The 14,372-nt window shown below is 40.1% G+C and overlaps 1 pseudogene; it reads left to right on the top strand.

The window, feature by feature from the left end:
* Positions 1 to 520: 520 nt before the first annotated feature.
* On the top strand, positions 521 to 13,593 carry LOC137971828 (calumenin-B-like; annotated as a pseudogene).
* The last annotated feature ends 779 nt before the right edge of the window (positions 13,594 to 14,372 follow it).

Genomic DNA, 14,372 nt, shown 5'->3' with positions numbered 1-14,372 from the left:
GAGACAGCCTTTCATCCCTCCTTTTTGTGATATCGCTCATCCGGGCACTAACACTCGTGCTACGAAAGTAAAGGCGGGATATGATCCTGGCGACGGGAAAGGAATGAATCATTTGCATTTATGGACGATCTTAAGAATTGGGATTTTAGAGTAGCTTGCTGTGTGTCTCCGATAGCTAATATCCCACCGAGCATTTACCCTCCAGATACCATGATACACCACAGAAGACAGACCACAACACCGGGAACTACATGCCCTACTCTTTACGAAGTGTGTGCGGTTCTTTTACGTCCCACAGGATTATGAACATTGAAGTTGTGTGACGGGGGACCTCCGGCTTATCCTTATATCGAGAAGACGAGAGTCTAACCATTTGCAGATGTAATTACAAAGGCAGCACTTTCTCCTCAGTTATTTAAAGACCCTGATGTTGGTCCGGCCGGAGTTGAACTCACGACCTCCCGGTAAAGCCCGGTGCTTTTGTTTTTTATGGACGATCTTAAGAAGCCATATGGTAAAAATGAAAAATGAAGTTGACTTTCTCGTCCCATCAGTTAGAATTGTGGCCGAAGATATGCCGATGGATTTCGGAATACCAAAGAGTGCAATCCTATTGATGAAACGCGGAAAAGTGTTCCAAAGTGAAGAAATCATGCTACCGGGGGATAAAAAGATGCGATCACTGAATGTTGATGAGAAAAAAACTACAAGTATCTTGGGGTGCTAGAAGCGGATGATGTAAAAACATAGTAAAATGAAGGACAGGATCCAGAAGGAATATTTTCGTACAGTTAAGACAATACTAAACTCCATACGGGAAATACGATGAAAGCGATAAACTTTAGAGCAGTTTCCATTGTAAAGTACGAGCAGGAATTGTTGATTGGGCCAAGGAAGAGCTGAAAGTAATGGATCGCAAAACACGAAAGCTGATGACCATTTATCGTGCATTACACCTGCAGGCTGATGTAGATCGGCTGTACTTTAAAAAATCAGAGAGGGGACGTGGAATGATCAGCATAGAAGAATGTCAAGTGAAGAAGCTATGATTCTCGCAGTTATGAACGCAATTTTTGCAATTGCGTAAAGAAGCCTGAAAAATTCAGGACTTCAACGGGGTTTGAACCCGTGACCTCGCGATACCGGTGCGACGCTCTAACCAACTGAGCTATGAAGCCACTGACGTTGGGAGCTGGTCATTTGTGGGTTCCAATGTTCCCGTGAGGAATGAATCAACGATGAAATGATATATGAAATGGATCATATATGAACTGCGGATATGAAATCAAGTGAAGCTATGATCCTCGCAGTTATGAACGCAATTTTTGCAATTCCGTAAAGAAGCTGAAAAAATTCAGGACTTCAACGGGGTTTGAACCCGTGACCTCGCGATACCGGTGCGACGCTCTAACCAACTGAGCTATGAGCCACTGACGTTGGGAGCTGGTCATTTGTGGGTTCCAATGTTCCCGTGAGGAATGACTTAAAACAAAACAACAACGAGCAGTATTCTCGAAGGAAAGTGTACGTATCTATGGAGTTCAGGAGGGAGATAACAAAGACTGCCCTAAGAAAGGTTTAGAGTTCTTTCTTTGGGAGATGGGTTTTTAGAATTTGACGCAGGGGAGATTGATAGAGCCCACAGGGTTAGACGGAAAAGACAAGATGGCAGCCGTGCGATCATAGTGAAGTTCAAGAATTAAGGGGTTTTGAGGGCCAAGAAAGCGGCGCTGGAGGGGATGGTTTCACTTGTAATCGTAATGTATGTAACGATTGTACTTTAAGTAATGTAAATAGGTAGTAGTATTGCAAGACGTAATAGTAGTAAGTAATGTTAGTAGGTATGTCCAGTTAGGTATTTGTATGTAAACAGCACTAGTAAAAAAAAAAAAAAAAAAAAACTTTAACACTGACACCAATACCTGTTGTTTTGCTGCCAACTTGTTAGAGAAGTGTCAAAAGCGAACCACACATATAAAATAAAGAACACCAACGCGACGCAAACCCGCCACAGAACCGTACAACCCGAAAAGTGAGCACCCTAGGAAACACAATAGGTAACAGGGGGCACCCAACGTCATATTCGGAAAATAACTGGTTCGAAAGAGACGATTTGAGGATGCTAGAATTTTCGGAACATTTGTTGGAAAATTTCGTGCTGGCCTGCCTCTTTTTAAGGATTTGTTCGAAACATCGTGAAAATGGTATAATTTTGCCATTTTTAACGGAGTTTCCCTAAAATTGGTCAACCGAGAATTTGCGGGAGCCTTTTCCTTCTGGCTGCGAACTTTGCGGAAAAGGTAACTTGTTGCTCCCTCTAATTTTCGGAGCATTATACTTTCTGCCTAGGAAATCCGAACAGATGTAAAATATTTTTAGGGGGAAACAATATGCCTAAATCTACCCTTTAAAACTAATATACGTTTAACAAGACTAAGGTTTGAGTGGTTTTTGAACTATATTCTCGTCGGGTGCCCCTGAGGGAAGATAACCGTTCTAAGCGGACTGAGATTCGAAGTGTCTATTGTAAGTTTATGTGGGTTCTTTTCCCCGCTTTCCTCCCCGCTTCTCTGGCAATCACCTTTTTTTGCGATTAGCGAAAGTTTGTAGTCCTCAGCCATAGAAGTCGGCTAAGGGTCACAAAGATCCTGCGTTACCACCTCTCACGTGAATTTCAAGGCTTGCAGTTTAAACCACCCCACAAATTGGTTGCCAGTGTGTCTTGATCATGAAGTAATTAAATTAGGTGGCTTGTTGCTTCAAGTTCTCCAAGCCGCAACTTGTTTCCTGGGAAGCCTTTTAATCAATGTTATACAACCTATTCCATTTACTTGGGTTATTTCGAGATCCCTCTCTATGTCAACAGCCGCCGTTAATGAAAGGAAAAAGGCAATAAGACCGTATTGAGAAGGATTGTGGTTTCTTAGGTCTATTGCTCGTTGGGTGGTGAGAGCGCGATGATGCTTTTTTGTTTGCACGAACCCTGCCTGGCGATAAACCAACAAGCCAATCTGGGAACGGCTACAGTGAGTGTGCCGAACGTGGCACACTTGGTTGGTAGGACCACGAGCCACAGGCTGTAACTAAACAAAAACCTCGTAAATAAAGAACGCGAAAAATCAGTATTTTATTCCTCGGCAAATTATTTGCAAGAGTATTCCTGGTGGAAGGAGATGGAGTTGGTCTGTCTTTCTTTCCTTTTTTCTGCCATCATTGATCGGATTTCTGTTCGGGAGCGCATTCCTCAGCACAGTTTTGAACGATCGCGCACGACAGCAGCCACGAGGAACCACATTGCGTTTCCTTGGAGAGGAGCTCGCGAAGGAGTTTTGAAAAATTGTCCACCAACAGGAGGCCGAGTGAGACGTCATCAGGTAATACAACTATTATGAACCAAGTAAGATTTTCCTTCATATATTTAAAAATCAGAGAATGCGACAATGGTGAATCTTGAGGCGAATGTCCATCGCGCACAACAACTGAGAAGACTAAAACGGCTATCAAAAATTCGTGGATATTTCACAAGTGAAAGGGTTTAAAAAGCTAACGGCTTGTCGTGTAGGTCAAAGGTTAACATTCTGCTTACTTCTAAAGCTGACATATACCACTGTGTTATATTAGAGGGTTTCGCAAAAAGGTATTTTTGCAAAAAATTCGATCACGCTAAAAAAAGAGGAAAAAGTATTAAACTGATGAAATAACTATAGATATCATGAGGGGCGTATTTTGAAGCTTGGTAAAGTAAGAATCTTTTCAATAATATAAATTTTCGTCACGTATATAAAAATCCTTGTGATAGTCTAAACATTTTTTTCTATTAATACTCAATCCAATGATTCTGTTGACAAACGAAAAGCTGAGTAAACATGCAAATGAATGGATGGCAACGTTTTGAAAGGGTCCCAGTCCGCTTGCAGCACAATATCCCCAATTTATTATACATTGTAGTCACCATCTGTCCGTCTCATTGGCTAAAAGCCTACAGTTAATTCTGGTGAAACCGCGCAACCTACCAGATTATTCACTAATCTGGTACCTATAGATTAGTGCAATATCTATAGTGTTGCGCGCGCAATGCATGATTTCCAAGAGCAATGTGTTTGAAAATAAACTGTGGCGATCGCTGCGACTAATGCTTTTTGTCGTTATTTTCTTCCAAAACAATGTATAAATAACACAATTATTAGATTCGGCTTTTGTGATATCCGGAATAATCAAGGTCTCGGTTAGTGTTATCAGCCTCATCCTTCGGCTTCGGCTGATTAACACTTACGCTCGACCTTGATTATTCCCGGATATCACAAAAACCTCATCAAATAATGTTATTAAAATCTGATCAGTAAGATCTACAGTGTCCCTTAATGGTGTGGCCGCCAGAAGTGGATGTTTTCGAATACAGCTTTCTTATCACACCGTTTCCTCCGTCTTCTTTGCTTTTTTTCAAGCTTTTCACCTTCATTCCGATTGTTCAAAGAAAGGATTACAGATCTCAGGAACCAATGATACAAATTCTTAATTGTTTTGAAGGTACCAAATGACCTTCATTCTTTTCCTGCTTGTAGAAAATGGCCATTTTCCTGAGTTCATGGTCCTGGTCCTTGCCTCCTCTTTTGCAAAGCGAGTCAGTAGTGCGAAGCCCCTTTGTGATGGCAATTTAGGTCTACTTTAAATCTCGCTTTGACGATGGATCCGACCACTACTCAGATGTGACCCTATTCAAAAAGACAAATTAACATTGAATGTTGTTTAGTCTAAGAAAGAAAATGCACAAATACTATGATTTTTTTTTTTTGAAGTAAGCCCGTTTTTCTTTTTTCCTGCTCACATGATCAGTCTTGCTGGTGAGAGAAAAAAAAAAAAAAAACCTTTTTATCATAAGAATAGACACAAACTTCCCGAAGGATGAAATTTAGATTTTTGCTTAGATCGGTCGTGCCATGGATGGCAACCGGAAGTCACCTGCTTTCCGTTTGAAATTATCTTGACATTAAAACGTCTATATTGCTAAGTACCTCATCCCGAATAAATTAAGACAATTTGTATTTTAGAAATGTGGGCGAGACTACTGCGAAATTCCGGTTTCGGTTCTTTGCTTAAGCTCCCTAATGACTCAGTCACACCCAGGGGGAACAAATACATAACAAACAACTTAGGTCAAACAAAGAGACGAAAGCACGTCGGGTCCTCTCCCCGAGTACATCGTTTGTAGTGTTAAGTACTTATTTGCACTAAGCCTCAGTAATTGTTCGAGAATGGTTATTTATTAATGACCGTCGAGGGTCTATATGTTGTGGTTTAATGTTGTTTTTGGTTGAAAAGCTCAAATGCTTGAACCTGACTGTGCACTAAGGTGTTGGATTGCAGAAAACCGCCTAGCATCTCATTTGTATCCATTATGAACAACTTAAAGAGCACATTGTATCATGATGCCTCATTCCTCTAAAGACTGAATTAATTATCTTTATTATATGACTAGCTCCGTGAGCGGGCAAGATGAACCAAATCGCGCGCTCTGATTGGCTACCTGAGCGGGCAAGATGTAGCGATACTGCCCGCTCGGGATTTCTCGCTTGGTCCCGCAAGATCAAAGATCATTTTTTGGTGTTTTAAGTCATATAATAAATCCTTTATTGACCAAGATTGTTCGGTCAAGATGACTGGATATTGGCCTCGTTCTTTTTTTGCGTGTTTATGACCTTGACTTCGTCTCGGTCCATAAACACGCAAAAAAAGAACTTGGCCAATATCCAGTCATCTTGACCTCACGCTTGGTCAATAACCCATACGTATTCTCGCACCTCATTCTGACTGTGGCACATCCTTTCAAGTCATAAACCGCTTAGGGAAACCAATATGACGGCTGCGAGGTCATCTGAAAGTCCGAGAATTCTGCCACTGATCTATAAAAAAATCATTGGATCGAGTATCTATTGCTCAAAGTCGTTGCAGCCATCTCGTAGGGACGTAATCTCGTACCCAGGTACTCCCAAGGTCAAACACATTTCTAGTGACAGAGTGAGATCTGGTTACGAGATTAGTCAGGACCACCATGAGGTCCTCGAGGAAAACACGTCCAAATTGCGTCTAATATAATTTTAGCCCTTAAATTTACTTTCTATACGAAGCTTTGGCGCGAATTAATTGCCCATGTTTGTAAGCTCTTTCTGTTTCGTATTCTTTTATGTAACTAGGGGGTCCCAGGTTCTATAAGCCCCATGGTTTCTTCTTGGCTCCCCTTGCCATGTGATAATTTCCTTTTATGTTGTACTTCGTAATGTATTGTGGCTAAATTAACTGAACTGAACTGAACTGAACTGAATAATCACCCAAAAGAAATTTGCGCGCCGAGTTGAATTTCCCACCGGACGGAAAATCCGAAAATCACCGGCGAACAGAAGCCCAGGACTGAGGAGCTGCCTCTCCCATTGACATCGTTATATTTTTAAATGACCAGAATGCTGGTTGCCGCGCATAGATATCAACAAGGATGGCTTCGTGGAAGAAGCGGAACTGGAGATCTGGATTCGACACAAGCTTCAGAAGTGGACTGTCCACGAAGATGTGGACGCCATATTTAGGGATAAAGACCAGAATGGCGATGACAAGGTCACGTGGAAAGAGTACCTGACCAGAACCTTTGGATTCACTGAAGAAGGTATGGCGATCTGATGTGCAAGGAAAGGAACTTTATTTAAGTATTTAATCTTCTAGCCCTAGAGCACTAATTGGGGACACTGTGCATTGAAATTAACAAATCAACTTAAATCAAATCAAAGTTGGTTTTTGAGGAGACGGTAAAACCGGAGTACCCGGAGAAAATTTCTCTGTGCAGAGTAGAGAACCAACAAACTCAACCCACATATGACGCCGAGTCTGGGAATCCAACCCGGCCACATTGGTGAGAGGCAAGTACTCTCATCACTGCACCATCCCTGCATGCTACCCATTATTTACATCTCAGATAATACGCTCGCTATCATTGGTCAATTTATCTGGCCGTATTCTACATCTCTCATTTGTAAGAATCTGGGATTTCCCTTCTATCGGACCGAGGGAGATCTGGGTTTTGAGATTTAGGCGCGTTTCGATTGAACCTATTCCGGAATAAGAATACGTAGAATGATTATAAAAACTATGTTTGGCGCGTTTCGAATCAGCAAGGATAACATAAATATGTTTAAAATAGCATTTTAGCAGCTATCTGAACAATTTTAATGTGAATCTCCGTAAAAACGAGGATTTCTAACTTATATTCCATGTATTCCTATTCCGGAATACGGTCAATCGAACGCACCCTAAATCTGCACAGTTCGAGCAGTGATTTCAGGCGCTGTTCTGACGACACGAACTTCAGTAAATGGATGTGATCCTCGCTCATAGCTGAACAATTTAAGCACCTTATTGAGAGCTTAAGCACGCGCGTTTTTGAGAAGGAGACAGCAACCGGAAGTGAGACGTTTTTTCCTTTTAAACTTGTCTTGACACAACCACATTTACATTTCTAAGTATCTTTTCTCCATTAGAGATGATTAGTATAAAAATCTGGGAGACACCACCTCATTGTCCTGGAACGCGAAATGTTCTCTTCGGGTTGCCGTCCGCGTCTCAAAAACGCGCGTGCTTTTTAAGCTCCCCCATTTAAAATCTGCGACGGCAACGTCGACGAAAACGTCACCTCAAAACATAACATTCAACTATCGTAAGTCTTTCGCAGTTATTCCATTCTGTTCACGTCTCACAAGTTGGGCGAAGTGTCCCTAACAGGAAATTGGTGCGAGCGGTTTCAGAGAAAAATAGCGAATGAAAGGTTTACATTTGTAAGCTCGCGTGCGTTGTTGGTAATTTCTTGTCATTGATGTAAAACCTTAAATAACGATGACCACAAACAGGTTTTCTGAGCCCGCGAGACCTAGCACCCCCAGCAACCCATTGTTTTAACAAAAACCGCTGGTCAGCAACCCTGGTTCTGGTCATTGCTGTCTAAGGTCTTACACCATTGATACGCAGATTACTGCACATGCAATATGAGATAAAATGCGTGCCGTACGTGCAGCACGAGTATTTTTGCTCTTTTAACCAATGATATTCATGTTTTGTGGCGTTGTCGTTGAAAGTCGTGTTCGTTTCTTACTTATTTAACCTCCCTATTAAAGTGCATGTCAACAGTTTTATTAAGTGCTCTAACATAACAATTTTTTAAAGGATGGGTTCTCATATTTGACAGACATGCACAACAAATGGGAAAGACCCCAGCTGGAGAAGTACGTGCAGTTTGATAAGAAAAAATGGCGATACGCGATCAAGACAAAGACGGCATGTTAAATAGGCAGGAGTACGAATACTTCCACCATCCCAAGGAACATGAAATTATGCTTCCTTACGTTGCTGTGGTGAGTGAAGTTGTGGGCTTTGAATGGCATCGCTTGTTTTCAACATCGAAGAACAATTTAGTAAACGCAGAAGGCCGTATTTTTACTCCTTACTGTGTACTCGTGCAGCCTTCACGAGTTGGATAGGCTACATGATTTTTTTTTTCTAAGAGAGGTAGCTCGTAAATCGACAAGAATTAGACATATCGTCTTCTTACGCACTTCCATGCCCAAAATTAAATATAAAATGATATAAGATTACGATTAAAACGCTGTGATTCGATACATATATAGGTGGTTTTGAGGTGCCGTCATCGACGCTATTATATAACGAAAAACGTTTTGCTCTTATCTCCTCGGACATTATGAGGTTAAGCAGCATATTGAGATGTATTTTGCGTATTGATTGTTTTCCTGGGATCAGGAACTTCAAGAAAAGCAAACATTTTTTTACTTTTTTACTTGTTCTAAGGAATTAATGGATGCCTACGATAGAGACAAGGACGGACTACTTTCTCTTGAGGAATATTTAGGTACGTAGTGTAAGCGTTAGGCCAACTTTGGCACTAAGGTCGTTGAAAAGGCTTCTTATTTGTTTGTCAGACAGATGTCCAATTGAAGATGGGCAAGATACGCACGAGAGATACTCGTCCATCAAAATGATGGAGATACGTGCAATCATGTGGAATAGACCAATTTCGATATATTAAAATTCAGTCCGAAACAAAAGGCATCATCTCGAGGCTCTGGGGAATAAACTCATACAAATCCTTATATTTATTCCCCAGAGCCTCGAGATGATGCCTTTTGTTTTGGACTGAATTTTAATATATCGAAATTGGTCTATTGCATAGATATAAGGAATGTTATGCAGAATGAAATAGACAAGTAAATTAACTAAAAATTGAATAGCGTTTCAAGTCTAAAGAATGTTACCTTTCAACGTAAATAATAGCTAATATATTCGCCATAAATCACACCCTAACGACGGGCTAGACGACGGCAGGCTCAGGTGCTTGTGAAGTTCACGACCTTGGCTACTTGCGGTACCTGGCCATTCAGGTTCCTGCAGGCTCGTATTCTCCTCTGCGCTCATGTTAACTTTGTCTCCCTCCATTTCGTTAACATCTTCCTTTGTTTTGCTTTTACTTTTTAAAAATTCAAAAGTGTTCTAATTCGTTTCCCGTTATCTTGCAGCGTTCATGACATGCCAGCTTTTAATTCTCTAAATACAATGGAATTTAATGAAAAATATGATGTTGACAAAGATGGGTACCTCAATCAGGTGAGCGTAAATACAAAAATAGAAATAGAAACTGCTTTCAAAGAGATCAAATCATTGCCGCGTTGCGAACTTACAGAAAGGCACTAGTTGGATAGCGGGATGTGGATCCATCATAGTTCATAGAGGGGAATGGTTATGAAACCCGACAAATTCCTTTGTTAAAGGTTTTTGTTCTTTGTTTTAACCTTGACCGTACACAAAACACAATAGTTGTCACTCCGTACAGCGGAACTAACCAATAGAAACGTGTTGGTTACGTAATTCATGCATAGTGTATCAGCGCAAAACAAAAGATTGTGCAAGGTCGTGGACTTTCGGATTCCAAACTAAATCTTGGCATCTTTGTTTGCTCCTTTTATGTTTGCCGAGCTTTCAAACCATTTCCCTCTATGAACTATTGATTCATTCACTCGATCCGCCATTTCATATACCACTGCTGTAAACGCCATACCAAATCCGGCTCTCTAATAACACAGCAAATGATCACCAAACACCAACGCAATTGTTTGTGCATGTTTTAGAAAGAAATAAAGGAATGGAGGAGACCCAGAAACTTCAACAAGGCTCTTGGAGAAGCTCGGCACTTGATAGAAAGCGCTGATATGAACAAGGTAGAAACTGAAGTAATAATTTTTTCTGCCGTTATTGACTCGGGGAATACTCGGAAAAATCCAACTTACTAGTTTCAGAACTCCACCATTGAGCTTCCTCCTAGCAATACGCAGAATATTAGTCAAATCGACAGGGCTTAAGGGCTTACGCTCCAACAAGCATCCTGTGACACAGCGGTACAGTATTCGAACTAGCACTCAGAAAGTCAAAGGTAAGACTCCTATTACATTTTCCCTTGGATTTTCTCCAGACCAACTAGCCAGGACGAGCTGAACGCGCTGGGCTGCGCATTACGGACGCACAAAGTCCCAGAACTCGTAAATGAAGTCGCACTCGTTGTCGATGCTAAGATTCTCTAGTAGAAATCCTCTTACATACTACCTTCGAATTTATTCCAATTTTTATTGATTTTGTTTTTGTTCAAAAAGACGGCTTTCTTGGTACTCACTATCCATCACTCAATAGATAGCGAGTAGAGAGCCAATTGGATTACGAGATTCGTGATAGTATGTGGGTGGATTTCAACTTATGCAGGATATGTTATCGGTCAAATCCAAGCTCAGGTTGAATCCGTTCTTACCTAGGTTAAATTGGTGATCCTCATTTTACTTAGGTTAATATGCATTCTACCTAATTTTAAGCAGCTATCAACCCCCGAAAAGGATTGAAAACACCTATACTTTCCCTCAAGCTCTGTCTTATGCATCTCAACACATCTTATGTTTCGTATCATCTGATGATATCCATGTACAATAACCAAAACAAATCCTAAGCTGACCCTAATTTTTCTCTAGGCTGAATTAAGGCTCTAAAAAAGGTTCCTTTAATTCATTTGAGTGCGCATTCAACCTAAGTAAAATGAGGATCACCAAATTAAATTAAACCAGGCAAAATCAGATTCAACCTGAGAACGGATTTTACCGGCCACAGATATCCTATGAACTTGCGCGTGACCAGCTATCACATGGCTTGATAGTTCATTTTGTGGGGCATAAGCAGCGCAATCAGAATAAATCGCAACCGCTCAAAGTTCATCTGCGCAACGAACCTGCCAAGCGATGATCTTTCTAACTTTCATTTTATTTTTTAAGCAGATTTCTGCGTATTAAAAAAAGGATTGTCTTTTCTTTTCTTCAGGTATTGTTGCACTTAGAATTTGGCCAAAAAAATGAGATTTCAATGACTTTTCGGACCAATCAGATGAACAAGCAATCAGGCGTTCAAATTTCCCGCTTCATTCACCTTTCGCGTTCTGATTAGTTCATTGGTTATCTGCGTCTTCTGTCGTGTTCTGTTGGGTTGCTTTGATCAGTATTATGTTAACGTTGGGTTCGGCTAAAACTGACAAAAAAGTAATGATAAAAAGGTTAGCCAAAGTATGAGACATACTTAAAAGTAATAACGCAGTTACAGGGCGGTCACTGACGCAATTTTCATGTTCTCTCTCTAGGATGGAAAGTTGACGGCGGACGAGTTTCAAACAAATCATGAATTCTTCGCTGGGAGTATGGCGACTGAATTTGGAAAATCCTTTCACGATGAATTTTGATCCAACAGATTCACTCTGTAATAAGCAAAAACTCGTGACTCAAAAGGCTACGATAAAAGACGAAGCGAAACACTAAATTTGTTTGCCATCGAAAATCGGCTTTCAACTAAAAAACAATGGTATTTTTGCAAGTGGCTTTCTTTTTAATTTCGTCTAGTAGTGATTATAATCGGCCAAATTGTCGAGCCACATCTGCATCCAATTGGAGCTTTGAAAATATTACCCACTTCTTGCTATTAGGTTTGCCGCTCGATATAATTCGAAGAAAGACTTTTTCTTTGCCTCCCACGCCGGTATTCTGTCATGATAGTTGTTAGGCAATATTTTCAGTGCGAATAAAAGACTTTTTTTTCTGAATGCTTAATCTATTCATGCCGTCCACTCAGTCTTATTCGTCCTTCCATTTTTTACCAAACTCTCTGAAACGCTTGAAACCATCGCATGTCAAATGTTTCGGGTAAATATCAGCCAGAATTTTCCTTCTTGGCATACTGCTTCTCCTCTGGTCAGAAAATTTGCTACCATTCGATTTTTTGGTTCCTCCGCCCACAAAAGACCTCAACTTTAAAATATCGCCGAAAATCTCTTCAACGAGAGAAATTTGACGTAATTTTCATTTTAAAGTCATTTCAAGTTCACATAATGATAATTTTTACGTCATATTTGGAATTAAAAATATAAAACTAACAGAGAAATTGGAGTTTATTTAATTTGAGGTTGACGTCTCCCTGAAAACTAACAGAAAAGCTGCAACAAAATTTTATTTCTATTTGGTTAAATTGTCTTTCTATGTAACTAAGAAAATATTTTCAAACAAGAGTGCTATTGTATTTACAGTATACTACATATTATTATTCAACACATTGTGATAATGTCCAAATATGGTCATAGCGTGCTCAATGTTCGTCCTGCGTACTCAAGGTATATCCTGCGACCACGTAACTTTGAGTGTCGCGGAGAAAAATAGTTGTTTTTTCCAACTTTTTTTTCCAATAAACGTAGAAAATTGTGCTTTGTCATCAATTTGTTGAATAATAAAACAATTATCCTGCTCAATCTTGCGGAATATCGCCTGATTTTAGCCGACTCGGCCTACGGCCTCGTCGGCTAAGTATCAGACGATATTCCGCGCGATTTCGCAGGATAATTGTTAAATATCATATACTAATTAAATCGGGCAGCATATGAATATCACGCCTGACAGTGTGAACCGACCGACGACTTACAGTTTCCTTTCGCGGCTTGTTCTAGGGACAAGGCAACTCTTCAACTATATAGAACAGTGGTCCATTACTGTATTTAAAACTCTATGACCACAAGCCGTAGTTTTGCAAAATTGTTAAGAGCGCTCTTGGTAAAAGAGCCAGCTTGTTGTGCGGCTTTTCAGTCAAGTATAAGCTTGCTAAACAATAGAAAATCGCTTCGAGATTTTAAAAGTTAACCTCTTTGCATTAGCTTAATTTAAAGACGTAAAAGAAAGCAACTTAAAAGTTATCTTTTAAAGAGTGTCACCTCTGATTATTGTACTTTTCTCACTGTAACAATTACAATGAAAATGAAACTTAATGTTCCTTGAAAAATTATTCGATTTTTTTCGGTTTAGTTAATTAAGAACTCAACCTTCAATAGAATAGATCTCCATTCCATACCAAAAATAAAGTTTAAATCAGTAAGGAGATCAAGCCATGTAAGTGGCATGATACTGATGAGTAAAATTTCAACAATGTTAGTATTCAATTCTGTCACTGCAAGTAATTATATGGGAATCTTTGTCAGTCTCATTTTTGCCTCATTAGAACAAAGCTATCGTTTTCTAATCAGTCAGCCAAGAATAGAGCGGTTTTCAATTGAGTGTCGAAAGTAATGCGCCGATCAGCTCGAAACTTCAACTCCCCCCCCCCCCCCCCCCAAAACCGGGCATTTGAACTTTTGAAGATTGGATCACTCAAATTCCCGCCCCGTCGGGCCAAAATGGTGTTCAAATGCCTCCCCTATCGTCGGATTTGAAGGATTTGTCTGTCATACCCTATTAAGGACGGTGCCTACTAATTCAAAGATATTTTTGCCCTGCTTTATGATTATGCAGGAAATGTAGATCTTAACAAGTGTTGTTGAAATCCAAAAAGAAAATTAGAGGCAACTACACAATTTTCAAAGATAATTCATGAATAGTATTTGTAAACAGTTTAAAATACAAAGCAATGTATGGCGTTCTTTCTCAAATTGAAGGTTAATTATCTCTCAAAAATGCACGGTTACCCCCAATTTTCTTTTTGGATACCGAGAGTACTTACTAAGATCTACTTTCTCAGGATAGTTTTAAACCGCGCAAAAATATCCGTCTATTAGTAAGCATCACCGATAGGAAACCCCAGTATCTCAAGATGCGCAGAACGTATGTGCAATAACAATAGTAGGCACCGCCCTTAAAGAACAATCAAAAGTAAGACCAAAACCAATCATGGCTTGCGCGTGCACATTTTCCCGCGCTTTGTGTCGGCTACGTGTAATTACTTCGAGTTTTGATTGTTTTACTGGATTGCCTCCGTCTTTTTTG

The sequence above is a fragment of the Montipora foliosa genome, chromosome 9 (genome assembly GCF_036669935.1).
Source record: "Montipora foliosa isolate CH-2021 chromosome 9, ASM3666993v2, whole genome shotgun sequence".
In the NCBI taxonomy this organism is placed as follows: domain Eukaryota; kingdom Metazoa; phylum Cnidaria; class Anthozoa; order Scleractinia; family Acroporidae; genus Montipora; species Montipora foliosa.
The sequence above is the reverse complement of the archived record's forward strand: the minus strand, read 5'-3'. Positions and strand labels throughout refer to the sequence as shown.